Here is a 15,057-nt window from a genome sequence, read left to right on the forward strand (position 1 = left end):
GAAATTTTTTCAAATCGTTCGTGTTCGCCGAACGGCTCGAACACTGCCCGAAACAGCTCGAATTTGAGATTGGCGAACAGTTCGAGTCGAACACCGCTCATCTCTATTCTAGAGGTAGCCACCGGAAATGGTCTTCCAACAATCTTGAAGCTGTTCCCACAGATGCTTAGCACTTGTTGGCCCTTTTGCCTTCACTCTGCGGTCCAGCTCACCCCAAACCATCTCAATTGGGATCATGTCTGGTGTCTGTGGAGGCCAGGTCATCTGGCGTAGCACCCCATCACTCTCCTTCTTGCTCAAATAGCCCTTACACAGCCTGGAGGTGTAAACTAAACTAAACGCAAACTGGATGGAATAGCATGCCGCTGCCAGATGCTGAGGTAGCCATGCTGGTTCAGTATGCCTTCAATTTTGAATAAATCCCCAACAGTGTCACCAGCAAAGCACCCCCACACCATCACACCTCTCCTCCATGCTTCACGGTGGGAACCAGGCATGTAGAGTCCATCCGTTCACCTTTTCTGCGTCACACAAAGACACAGTGGTTGAAACCAAAGATCTCAAATTTGGACTCATCAGACCAAAGCACAGATTTCCACTGGTCTAATGTCCATTCCTTATGTTCTTTAGCCCAAACAAGTCTCTTCTGCTTGTTGCCTGTCTTTAGCAGTGGATTCCTAGCAGCTGTTTTACCATGAAGGCCTGCTGGGCAAAGCCTCCTCTTAACAGTTGTTGTAGAGATGTGTCTGCTGCTAGAACTCTGTGTGGCATTGACCTGGTCTCTAATCTGAGCTGCTGTTAACCTGCGATTTCTGAGGCTGGTGACTCGGATAAACTTATCCTCAGAAGCAGAGGTGACTCATGGTCTTCCTTTCCTGGGGCGGTCCTCATGTGAGCCAGTTTCTTTGTAGCGCTTGATGGTTTTTGCAACTGCACTTGGGTAGACATTCAAAGTTTGCCGAATTTTTCACACTGACTGACCTTCATTTCTTAAAGTAATGATGGCCACTCATTTTTCTTTACTTAGCTGCTTTTTTCTTGCCATAATACAAATTCTAACAGTCTATTCAGTAGGACTATCAGCTGTGTATCCACCTGACTTCTACACAACACAACTGATGGTCCCAACCCCATTTATAAGGCAAGAAATCCCACTTATTAAACCTGACAGGGCACACCTGTGAAGTGAAAACCATTTCTGGTGACTACCGCTTGAAGCTCATCAAGAAAATGCCAAGAATGTGCAAAGCAGTCATCAAAGCAAAAGGTGGCTACTTTGAAGAATCTAGAATATAAGACATATTTTCAGTTGTTTCACACTTTTTTGTTAAGTATTTAATTCCACATGTGTTAATTCATAGTTTTGATGCCTTCAGTGTGAATGTACAATTTTCGAAGTCATGAAACTACAGAAAAATCTTTAAATGTGAAGGTGTGTCCAAACTTTTGGTCTGTACTGTATATATTTTACTAGTCCAATGTGCCACAAGGAAACTGCAGGCTATTGCCACATTTTGCTTTCTGGGTGTGTACCTAGTTAATGACATATCATTTTTGATTATTGCTTACTTGTCAAGAAAAGAAAATAGTGTTAAAAACAGATAAACAAGTTTTAAAAAATACACTTTTACCTTTTTGCATACCTGTTTTCTAGTCTAATTTGACAACCCTATGTGCCAAGACAATTCTGAGTTTTTTTGCCTCATGATGCTTTCCGGCTACCTGTATTATTTTCTGCCATCTTGTAAACACATCTGTTTAAGGAGGCAAAATTTAGAAAATTTTTACAATACACTAATATTACAGGCATTCTCTTGTTGCATTATGCTTTTTGTACATTTTGCTGTCTGGGTGTATATCTACCAGTTTGTCATTTTTGGTTATGGTCTTGGTCTTGTCAAAAGGAGTGAGAAGGAATAGTGTTTAAAAAAAAAACTAAATAAGGAAACATGTTATTTTTCCCATATCTGTTTGACAGCCAAATGTTCTACAACAATACTTTTGAAAAATTTAGATGTTTCTACATGCAATAGCGAGAAAGGAAAAAATAGTCATCAGCTCACCAGCAATCAAAGGGAAGAACAGTTTTTTTGTTTCAGGGTGCAGTGCACAGACAACTTCTGGCTGGTTCTTGGGTGAGCATCTGTAGAAAAGGGGGCAAGTTCAAGAATCCACAGAAATGAGAGGTTAAAACTCACATTTATTGAAAATGAATTTAAAAGAAAAGATAATTAAAAACAATATCATGAAGGACACCCAGTTTAGTTGTTTCAAGTCCAGCAGGGACTCTTAATCCTGACACCAAACATTTCAAATGAAAGGAAATTTATAGCAAAGTCCCAGAAGGTATGAAATGAGGAAATACTCACAAAATTAAGGGGAAAGGGAATGGAAAAGAAACTTCCATCAATTGTATAGCTGTGTGCCCACGATGCATTTTTTAAGCGTTTCCGCAGTGGCAAAAAAGCTGCAGAAACGCTTAAAAAACGCATGGTAGAAGGCCTGCCATGTTCCCCAATGATAATCCGCATGTGCTGTGCACTGCGGAAATGTCCGATGCGGATTATCATTGCGGAAAAAAATGCAGCACTTCCAAATATTTTGCAGAAGCACTGCATTTTCGCCGCCATTGACTTGCATTGGAACGCTTGGATTCCGCATCACTGTATATGTAGATGCGCATTCCACGCATTCCAATGTGCGGATGGTACCCAGGTGTGGAGGACAGGAGACTCTCCTCCGGACCCGGGTACCATAGAACCTGTGAAAAAAAGAATAAAATAAAAAAGAAATATTATATTTACCTTCTGACGGCCCCCGGTCTCCTTGTCTTCACTTGCCGGCAGCTCGCGATGGACTGAAGGACCTGCGCTGACGTCATAGTCATGTGACCGGTCACGTGAGTACGAGTAAGTGTACCGCGATCTGCCGGCAAGGGAGAACGGAGGGAAGCAAGACACCGGGGGCCATTGGAAGGTAAGTGTAGATTTTTTTTTTTTTTTTTTAAACATTCTTTACGGTCACACTATATAAATCCATGCCATTTGCATGGATTTATATAGTGTGACCAAGTTGTCAAGCACTTTCTAAATGATGCTAAAATCTCTTGGAAAGCGCTTCTCAACCCGCATGCGGAAATGCATGTGAAGAACGCTTCACATCCGCATGTCCCTGGCAGGAAAAATGTATGTACAATCCGCATGTGTTTTTTCTGCCAGGGGAGATGCAGAAACGCTCAGGAAAAATCCGGAGCATTTCTGCATTGTGGGCACATGCTACTCATGTTGTCTACATAATTGAACGCACTGCATGTGGGCTGTACTGCTCGCAAACTTAAATTTAGAATAGCCATGCACATTGCAGCTGCAATCCCACAACCCTTACGTCTTAAAAGATTCCCTTCTGGTGCATCATGATACTTCCTATTTCAAAGTTTTTGGTATGAAAAGGTTGGATTGCCATGTTAAAGGTGGAGATTTATTTCGTTAAACAATTGTTAGCCCGAGAGACATATTGGATTTTAATTCTCATTACTCAAACTCCATTTGGTCTGAATTTTAGAAATGATCTTATATACTTAATCAAATGTTTGTGTTCACATTATACCTCTAATGTATGTTTATATTATTTAAGCATTCATTGATTTTTTTTTCCTTTTCCTCTCCTTTTCCTCTTAATTATGTTGGTGTTTCCTCATCTCATACCTACTGGGACTGTGCTATAAATTTCCTTTCATTTGAAATGTTCGTGTCTTGCTTAAAAGTCCCTGCTGGGATCGAAACGCGTAGACATAGTGACCGGCACAATACTATTGTTTTTAATTCTGTTTTCTTTTAAATTAATTTTTAATAAATGTGAGTTTTAAATTATTTTACTTGCTGATGCTGGACATTGCCCCACTTCTCTATTCATGTATTTTTGTCAATGGAGAAATAATGGTTAAACAATGCAAAAAAATGTAAAAAAAAATATTCAAAAAGTAAAATGCAATTTTTTGCAGGATTTACTAGTCCAATTTGACAGCCATACATGCTGTGACAAAAGATGCTGTATTTGACAACTGTATGTGTTGTTATACTAATTAGGGATGCTGTTACATTTTGCTTTCTCGGACCTATAGTTACCTATAATTTTTTTAAGTCATTTTTTTAAGCAGTGGTGTTTAAAAAAGTCCAAAATGCAGACAACCCCATCTCAATCAGCATGTTTTTCCCCAGTAAAACATTTCCCCAGAGACATTTCAGCTAAGTCTGCACTTGCTCTCCCTGGGATCACGTCACATTGTTATGTCAAACAATACCTGTGCCCAATCACTCTCCTCGTCTCTAGACAAATTAGACATCTAGAGGAAGTCAGAGCTGCGGCTGGCTGCTCACTTCCTCTTCATGTCTGATACGTTCGAATACTGGGAGATTGAAGCCAGAGCTGACTGAGTACACTGATTGTGTGATATTATAAAACAATGCAATCCCCGGTAGAGCCAGTGCTGACACCTCTGGGATGGTGCCAGTCCCGGAGGTGAGTATAAGTGTTGTTACTTTACCTGGGGAAAACATGATGATTGAGATGGGGTTGTCCAAATAGTGGACAACTCCTTTAATTTTGTTAACAAAATTAGAACACTAATTTAACTAAATCTACACATGTGCAGGTTAGTTTTAGCAGTTGTTAAAGTAATTAAGCTTAACACCTTAGCGACTGAGCTAATTTTGACCTTAATGACCAGGTCAAAATTTTTAAATCTGACCAGTGTCACTTTATGTGGTAATAAATCTGAAATGCTTCAAGATCCCTGTAATTCTGAAATTGTGTTTTTGTGACATATTGTACTTTATGATAGTGGTAAATTGTGGTAAACTGTGGTCGATAAGATTTGCATATATTTATATGAAAATATTGAAAATTTGACAAAAAATGTGAAAATTTACCAAATTTCAATTTTTTTTTCTTTTAAAGTAGAGCCGTGAAAATAAAAAAAATCAAATTTTTCCATAAAAAATTTCTTTTAGCCCCAAATTTTGCATTTTCACAAGAGTAACAGGAGAAATTGGAATATACAATTTGTTGTGCAATTTCTCCTGAGTACACCAATACCCCATATGTGGGTGAAAACTACTGTGAGGGCACACGGCAGGGCTCAGAAGGGAAATAGTGCCATTTGACTCTTTGAATACAAAATATGCTGGAATCATTAGTGGACACAATGTCGCATTTGGGGAGTATCTAATGTGCCTAAACAGTGGAAACCCCCTACAAGTAACCCCATTTTGAAAACTAGACCCCTCAAGAAATTTAGCTAAATGTGTAGTGAGCACCTTGAACCTACAGGTGTTTCAAAGAATTTTATAACGTTTTAAAATTCAAAAATGCATTTTTCCCACAAAAAATGTTGGTATTGCTCCAAATTTTTCATTTTCATAAGGGTAACAGAGCAAATTGCTATTTTGGCAGATATCAAGCAGCCATATCAGCATCTGTTAACCGTCGCTACGCAGGTTCTCCAACACCCAAAACCCCCTTCTGAGCCTAACATAAATTTGCCAGATTGTTTCGATGGTGACCAAAGTAAGTTTTCCATTTTTCTCTTTTCATGTAAGTTGTTTTTTCAACTCCATCCTGCTTCATCTGGAAGTGAGAGTCAACATGTGGGTATTGTTCTGTCGTTGCTCTCTGGAGATCCTTAGGCTTGGGCATTTTCTCTGAAGATTCTGCAGTGTTTTCTTCAGTAGATGCTTTTTTCTCTGCTCTCGGGCTCATTTATGATGACCCCGATAAATTTGCTGTTGCTAAATCAATGATCCACAGGTTGGTTCAGGAAAAACATAGTGTGAAGGAGTACTCCTATCAGCTCAGTCGCTGGGCAGTGGAGACTTCCTGGAATGATCCAGCTCTTTGCAGTCAATTTTGCCAGGGTCTTACTTGTCAGATAAGAGATATTATGGCTTATAGATAGTGATAGGTGAACCTGTGGATGTTCAAGTCTGGCACCGGTCAAAGGCATCGGTTGATGAAAGTACTACTCTCATCAGCATACACCTGGTCTTGCGAAAAGCAGTCAAAGCAGGCGAGGATGATGAGAGTATTCATCAGCCTGCGCATGTGCAATAAATAAATAAATACAACCACCAGCTGTCAGCTTTATATTGTCTGGTTATCAAAAATAGAGGGGTCCCCACTAGAGATGAGCGAACATGTTTGGAAAACGTTTGGTTTTTTCAAATTTTGCATAAAAATTGCATATTGGGATTCGTGATTGGACCCCCAAGCGTTTTTCTGAAAAATTGGCAAAATTAGACCAAAGTATGGTAAATGATCATGTTTCCACTAGTGTATTTTTTAGGACTTTGGCTAGGATAGTAGTGCTGTATGATTACTGGGGAGGGGGTGGGGAGAGGTCAGAGTAGTGATGGATTGGTAATTCTAATTTTTTTTCTTAACTTAATGTGTGGAGATTCCAGCAAGCCAATCAGGGTGCAGGAACCATCCACAGCATCCACACACAAGGGCTTGTGTCATTGGCTGCTAAAGTCACATATCCCTCTCCATATAAACAGCGGACATGTTGTTTTAGCACCATTTTTTCAGTGTAACGGCGCAGAGAGGCTGCTCCTGCTGCTGCTCCCGGATAGTGATAAAGTGGGATAGTTAGCTAGGCACTTGCTTGTAAGTCAGATAAGTTAGATAGTTAGGATCCTGTGAGGCTGGGATATCGACCTTCCAGCAGATCAATCATTTTTGCTATAAGTGTGATGCAGACAGGGACATCAGGTCACATTTCAGCTTAGAACTTTGTGCAGATATTGTGCTCCATGCAGGAGTACATCTTTGAAACTCTAATTTTTTCTGTTCCTACCATGTTACATAAAGCAGGCCACATCTGAGCTTTTAATTGGTTTGTGCAGAGATTCAGCTGTATTCAGAACTCCTGAGTAAAAAATCTAGTTTTTTCTGATCCTACCGTGCTACATAAAGCAGGCCACATCTCAGCTTGTAATCCTTTTGCAATGAGATTCAGTTGTATCCAGGGCTCCACAGTAAAAAATCTAAATGTTTCTGTTACTACCATGCTGCATAAAGCAGGCCACATCTCAGCTTGTAATTCTTTTGCACTGATATTCAGCTGTATCCAGGGCTCCACAATAGAAAATCTAATTTTTGTTGCTAATAGCGTGCTCCAGCCACACTATCTGAGCAAATAAATACTGATTAGTAATTTAGTGACAGGTGACTCACTGGTCTGGGCAAGGGTTGCCTGGCCTGGGCCTTTTTGAGATCACAAAGGATGATCCAACTCACTTTATATGCCAACTTTGCAAAAAATGACTCATTTGAGGGAAAAAATTGCAATAATTTGACTACTAAGTGCATGAACCTTCATATGCGCAATAAACATGCGTTACACTGCCAATCTCACTGTGATAAAATGCGGACCTCAACAACCATAAGTCGCCCCATCAACTGCATCTGCTGCTTCTTCCTCATCTTCTGTTACCATGACAAGTATTGCCTGCTGTTTTTGATTCACTGAGCACAACACATCTTTCTCAATCCACGGTAACATCTCTGCCTGCACCTCACTCACAGTCCAGCAGTTTGTTGTGTTCACCCTACTCCACACTCTCTCAGCATATCAACCAGCCCTCAGTCCCCCAGTTGTGGACATGTAAAAGATTGTTTCATCCTACATATGCCAAAGTTAAGAGGTTGAACTCCAACATCTCAAATCTGTTGGCCACAGAAATGCTGCCTTTTCGCCTGGTGGATACAGATGGTTACCAGAAGGTGATGACTGTCGCAGTCCCCCCAGTACCAGTTGCCCAGTCACCATTACTTCTCTAAGAAAGATGTGCCTGTGCTACACTAGCATGTTGCAGATATTACCCATTCTTTGACTAAATCTATGTCTGCCAGGGTGCATTTCACCACAGACACCTGGACGAGCAACCATGGCCAGGGGCATTATATCTCGCTGACTGGGCACTGGGTGACTCTGGTGGTTGTGGGGGGGGGGCAGGCGGGGAAGGGACTGCTCCACAAGTATTGGAATCCCCAAGGCTTGCGAGACAAACATCTGTATCTAACACTTAATCCACTGTTTCTGCCGACTCCACCTGCGCCCTCAACCTCTGCCTTAATGAGACACACATTCCAATAGTGCATAGAGAATCCCCCCATCTACGTACAATGCAGCCAGGGCTCACCGCAATCAGGCAGTGTTATAATGAATATGCCTTGGAGATCGCAGTAACACAGCTGAAGAGTTGTGGACACCTATCCAGGCTGAGTTTGAGCAATGGCTGTCTCCACTGAACCTGGAACCAGGGAAGGCTGAGTGCGATAATGGTGCAAACCTGATGGTGTCCCTACTCCACGGCAACCTCACAGATGTGCCTTGCATAGCTCACATCCTCAACCCAGTGGTACAGCCTGGATGCACGGCTGCAGAAACCACATTTGCTGTGTGCTCACTTCCACCATTCGCACCCCACAGGTCATTGACTTGCACCGATACAGAGGTTTTTTGGCCATACCGGTTAAAAAGTTGGTATGCAATTTGCCGACACGGTGGAATTCCACTCTGCACATGTTGCAGTGACTGTAGCAGCAGTGACGAACCCTGACGCAGTATCTGATGTTGTATAGCCTTGGCCAATGAAGTATGGATGTGGTGCAGATCATGTTTGTGGACTTCTGCACCCTTCTGTACAGTTTTGAAATGGCTACTAAGATGGCTAGCGCTGATGTTGCCATCATCAGCATCAGTATTCCGGTCATCTACATGCTGGAGCACACTTTGAATAGTCTGCGGGGGGAGGTGGTGGTCCCAGAGGAGGAGGAGGAAGCAGAGGAGGATGCGGAAGGGATAAAATGTCTCTAAGTTCAAGACTGTCGTCACACACGGGTTCCAAGGAGGGGTGGATTACAGCAATCAAGGGGGGCTTGCAGTACCAGACAAACTGTTAGTGAAGGTGCAAGAGCTGAGATACAAATGGAAGAGGAAAAGGTGATGGGCGAACAACAGTCAGGAGATGAAGAGGATAATGATCTCCTCTCTGTTGTCCGTAGTTGGCAGAAGGGGACGGAGGAAGCAAGCATCATTGTTAGAGGTATCTGTCCAAATTATACTATTTCCACTTTGGTGGTGTATGCCCTAATTTTTGGAAATGGGTAGACTCATGTTTGGGATTCCATCTGCAGGGTTGGCTGTAGTAGAAGGGGTGGCAGTGCCCCATTATACTATGTCTACTCTGATGACATTAATGCCACTTTATTGTGTGTATGTGTGTGTGTGGTAATATTTTTTTGAAATGTGTACATCTCCTTCATGTGTGTTGCCTGTAGCAGTAGGGCTCCCAGACCAGCAGGCCTGCACTTACTTTCAGTCAACTACCTGTGTTGCTATCCTTAAATTTTTCCAGCAAGAATAGTCTACAAAACTGTTATTTGTGCCACCTGAGTGTGGCTGAGCAGAAAAGTAACTTGACCTGTTTCTTGTGGTATCACAGCTCCCAGCACAGTAGGCCTACACCGATCCCTCACATACATTGTCTTAATTTGAAGCTAAATTCAAAGCTATAAATGCTGGCACAGAACATGATACCTCATGCATGGCCCATGGCTGACTGCTGTTGTTGCATTTCAAAATTTGTACTGTGGTTTAATTGATGCCACTTTTCCTGGTTTCTGCACCTAATTACAGTGGTTTTGGGCCCCTTTGAAGGTGTTGTCTATGCATTAGGTTATGCCTCCCATTGAATCCAATTGGAGTTGGATATGTTTGACAAACTGTTTGGCAAACATCGGGAAGCTCGCCAAGCAGAAACTAACAAAACCATGAAAGGGTCACTCATTACTACACCCCACGCGGCATTTTTTCATTATTTAAATCCCTTCCATTTTTGACAACCAGCCAAGTTAAATCAAACAGCTGGGGGCTGGTATTCTCAGACTTTGAAGGGGCCATGAATATTGACCCTCCCCAGCCTAAAAATAGCAGCTCGAAGCCACCCCAGAAAAGGCGCTTCCATTAGATGCACCAATTCTGGCACTTTGCCTGGCTCTTCCCACTTGCCCTGGTGTGGTGATAAGTGGGGTAATAGGTTTGGGGTTGATGTCAACTGTTTTATGGCCGCTAACATCAAGCCCAGAGGTTAGCAATGATGGAGAGATCACCTCACTTATGGCACCACTCGCTGTGTGAGAACTTTCTACCACATGGTGCTGTGCCATAAGTGAGGTGACCGGCGTTCATCAGCTATGAACTCCGATGACTTTTCTCTTGGCAGCGCTACACACTGCAGGAGCATTTTCACTGCTGTCTGAGTGTGTTCCATCTGCCATGGAGAGCGGTCACATCGCTCTCTAAATCACCCGGATCATCATGAGACAGATATGGATTCTCTTCTCATTGGACATGTGAGGAATATGGTGGTTTATTACTTTTTGTCTTTTAGAGAGGACATGGGCTTCAATGGATTATCTTCTCATCAGACAGGTGAGTATAAGTTTGCTTTTGTATTTTTATATTTTATGATTAAATGGTAAAAGAGAGTGGGGAGTTTTATTTCAAATAAAGATGTCTGTGTCTTTGTTTCAATTAAAGGACTTTATTCTTGCGGTGTCTTTATTACAATCTAACTATAGGGTTTGTAATGGGGGTGTCTTATAGACACCTCTACATTACTAACCTCTGGGCTTGATGTCAGCTGCCCTAAAACAACTGACATCAACCCTACAACTATAACCTCATCTAATAGATGTGCCTTTTCTGGGATGGCTGTGGTCTTCCAGTTTTAGGCTGGATAAGGTCAATATTCATGGCCCATTCCCAGTCTGAGAATACCAGATAATTGAAAAAGATTTGGAAAAACCAAAGTCCGCTTCTTATGCGATCAGCTCAGGAGAAGCTGCTGCCACAAATACTATGCTTGGAGGAGTTTCAACAGCGCCTGAAAGTTCTGGTTTTGATCATGTTGGGGGCAAGGTCAAGATGTGGTTCTTTATCACTGCGGCAGTAGACAAACTTTTGTCAGCAGAAAAAATAAGCAAGGGATATCTGCCCCCTTGGAAGTGTCAGGTGGGAAATATTAACACCATATTTTCTATCACGACTTTAGCCTTCTATACATATGAAATATTTCTTGTACAACTTTATTAATCTGGCCAATATTAATTCTGGGCTAATAGGCAGGCCGCACTGCAATGCAAGTGAATGTTTTACGTTTTGCCCTGCGCTATGATTAAGAAAATATGTTTCCAGTATCCATAGATCCTACACGTGTCACGAAAAACAATATTCCTATTTGGTACATGCCCCATCTATTCTGAGCCATTGCTCTTTGTGGTTCTTTGAAGTCAGGAAGGACCTACTTGCACAGGAACAGCAAAGTGTCACCATACCTGTTATTTACTATTCATATTGACGACTTAATAGGATGTGTGCTCACCCTTAATGGAAGATACCCATTTTTTCCAAAGCAACCCCATTCAGATTTATGAAACTGATTTTTAGGTGCAAACAATTCTACAATATCTGCAGTCATTACTTTGATATTATTACTGTGGCAGCAATTGTGTTAGTATTGAACTTTAATGATTATGGTAAATATTGAAATAAGAGGAAAGAAAATATTGTAATAAGAGCAGGAGTAATTATAATTCTTTTTTATATTAGTTTATCCTGCCATATAAATTCAGGTTTGGGTTTTTGAGGGGTTTTTTAGTTGCAAAAAAATATTTCAATTCATAATGTAAAGTATTACATGATTTACACTTCAAAGTCATTTCTTATGTGCTGTGGTAAATTGCTGAACACTGTTTTCTATTATAATTTTAGTTTGAGTTCATGTCATACTTAATTTTAATATGTAAGGTAAATTAAATGCTTTTTAATTAGTGTTCTAATCATTTTGATTACAGAAGAGGCAAGTATTAAATCAATGCTTATCTATCAGATAAAATCACTTTTCAAAAAAAGTTTATATTCTTTTATATTAAATATTATAATTTGCTATGCATTCAACTTTTCTTTTACAAAATAGTAAAAATATAATTATTTGTAGAACTGATCTTGTAATAGTGGATAGAAAAGTAGGTAGATATCATAAAGATGATAGATAGATAGATAGATAGATAGATAGATAGATAGATAGATAGATAGATAGATAGATAGATAGATAGATAGATAGATAGATACAGTGGCATGTAAAATTTTGGGCATCCTGGTCTGTTAAGAAAGTTGAAGATGAAATGATCTCTAAAAGTCCTAAAGTTAAATATTACAAATTTCCTTTGTATTTTGGGCAAAAAAAAAAAATTGTCATCTTTTACATTTTAAAAATTACAAAAAGGAAAATGGGCTGATGCAAAAGTATGGGCACTCTTCGTGGTTAGTACCTAGTAGCACCCCCTTTTGAAAATATCTCAGTTTGTAAATCCTTTTTGTAGCCAGACAAGAGTCTTTCAATTCTTGTTTGAGGGATTTTCATCCATTCTTCCTTGGAATATTCTTTCAGGTCTGTGAGATTCCTGGGTCATCTTGCATGCACTGCCATTTTTAGTTCTAGCCACAGATTTTCAATGATTTTCAGATCAGGGGACTGTGAGGAACATTGTAAAACAATCAGCTTGCGCCTTTTGAGGTAGTCTATTGTGGATTTTGACGTGTGTTTAGGATAATTATCCATTTGCAGAAGCCATCTTCTTTTCAACTTCAGCTTTTTTACAGATGGTGTTATGTTTGCATCAAGAATTTGTTGAAATTTCATTGAATCCATTCTTGCCTTTACCCATGAAATGTTCCCCATGCCATTTGCTGCAACACAACCCCAAAGCATGATTAATCCATCCCCACACCTAAAGGTTGGCGATATCTTCATTTCCTGAAGTTGTGCGCCCTTTTTTCTCCACACGTACCTTTGAATATTGTTGCCAAAGAGTTTTATTTTAATCTCATTGGTCCGCAGGACTTGTTTTCAAAATGCATCAGGCTTGCTTAGATATTCTTTTGCATACTATGAAACTGAATTTTATGGTGAAGATGCAGGAGAGATTTTCTTCTGATGACTCTCCATGAAGGCCATATTTGTGCATGTGTCTCTGAGTAGTAGAAAAATGTACGGCAACTCCAGAGTCTGCTAAATGTTTCTGAAGGTCTTTTGCAGTCAAGTGATGGTTCTGATTTGCCTCTCTAGCAATCCTAAAAGCTTTCAATGAACTTTTGCTTGGTCTTCCAGACCTTATCTTGACCTAAACTGTTCTTGTTAACTGTAATTTCTTGATTTAATTTTGATCTGAGGAAAAGGCAACTTGAAAACACTTTGCTGTCTTATTATAGCCTTCTCCTGCTTTGTGGGCCTCCACAATTTTCATTTTCAGAGTGCAAAGCAGCTGCTTAGAAGAACACATGGCTGCTGTTTTTTGGCACAAAGTTAGAGGAGGCTGTTTTTTTTTTAAGCTGGGAAATTTTCCTCCCCTGGCCTATCCTAATAATAGTGAATAAGCCATAAGCCTAACAGGCTAATTAAGGTCTGAAACCTTGGTCAGTTATCTGAGCACACAAATCTCCAAGGGTGCCCAAACTTTTGCATCGGTCCATTTGCCTTTTTGTAATTTTTAAAATGAAAAAATGACAATATGTTTTTTTGGCCTAAAATACAAAGGAAATGTGTCATCTTTAATTTTAGGCCTTTTAGAAATCATTTCATGTTCAACTTGCTTAACTGTTCACAATAGCAGTAATTTTGACCAGGTATGCCCAAACTTTTATATACCAGTGTAGATAGATAGATACAGTGAAGGAAATAATTATTTGATCCCTTGCTGTTTTTGTAAGTTTGCCCAGTGACAAAGACATGAACAGTCTATAATTTTAAGGGTAGGTTAATTTTAACATTGAGAGATAGAATATCCAAAAAAAAATCAAGAAAATCACATTGTATAAATTAGATACATTTATTTGCATTTTGCAGTGAGAAATAAGCATTTGATCCCCTACAAACCATTATGAGTTCTGGCTCCTACAGACCAGTTATATGCTCCTAATCAACTCATTATCTGCATTAAAGACAGCTATCTTACATAGTCACCTGTATAAAAGACTCCTGTCCACAGACTCAATTAATCAGTCAGACTTTAACCTCTACAACATGGGCAAGACCAAAAAGCTTTCTAAGAATGTCTTGGACAAGATCATGGACCTGCACAAAGCTGGAATGGGCTAGAAAACCATAAGTAATACGCTGGGTGAGAAGGAGACAACTGTTGGTGCAATAGTAAGAAATTGGAAGAAATATAAAATCGCTGTCAATCGACATCGATCTGGTGCACCATGCAAAATCTCACCTCATGAGGTATTCTTGACCATGAAGAAGGTGAGAGATCAGCCTAAAACTACACGGGGGGAACTTGTTAATGATCTCAATGCAGCTGGGATCACAGTCACCAAGAAAACCTTTGGTAACACATTATACCTTAAAGGTTTAAAATACTGCAGTGCCCACAAGGCCCCCGTGCTCAAGAAGGCACATGTGCAGACTTATCTGAAGTATGTAAATGAACACCTGGATGATTCTGTGAGTTATTGGGAGAAGGTGTTGTGGTCAGATGAGACAAAAATTGAGCTCTTTGGCATTAACTCAACTCACCGTGTTTGGAGGAAGAGAAATGCTGCCTATGACCCAAAGAACACCGTCCCCACTGTCAAGCATGAAGGTGGAAACATTATGTTTTGGGGGTCTTTCTCTGCTAAGGGCACAGAACTACTTCACCGCATCAATGGGAGAATGGATGGAGCCATGTAACGTAAAATCCTGAGTGACAACCTCCTTCCCTCAGCTAGGACATTAAAAATTGGTTGTGGCTGGGTCTTCCAGCAAGACAATGACCCAAAACATATAGCCAATGCAATAAATTAGTGGCTCAAAAAGAAGCACAATAAGGTCATGGAGTGGCCTAGCCAGTCTCCAGATCTTAATTCCATAGAAAACTTATGGAGGGAGTTGAAGTTCTGAGTTGCCAAGCAACAGCCTCAAAATCTGAATGATTTAGAGATGATCT

This window comes from Phyllobates terribilis, unplaced genomic scaffold (assembly GCF_046119375.1).
Source record: "Phyllobates terribilis strain yellow unplaced genomic scaffold, ASM4611937v1 Scaffold_2__4_contigs__length_985480577, whole genome shotgun sequence".
NCBI classification, from domain to species: Eukaryota; Metazoa; Chordata; class Amphibia; order Anura; family Dendrobatidae; genus Phyllobates; species Phyllobates terribilis.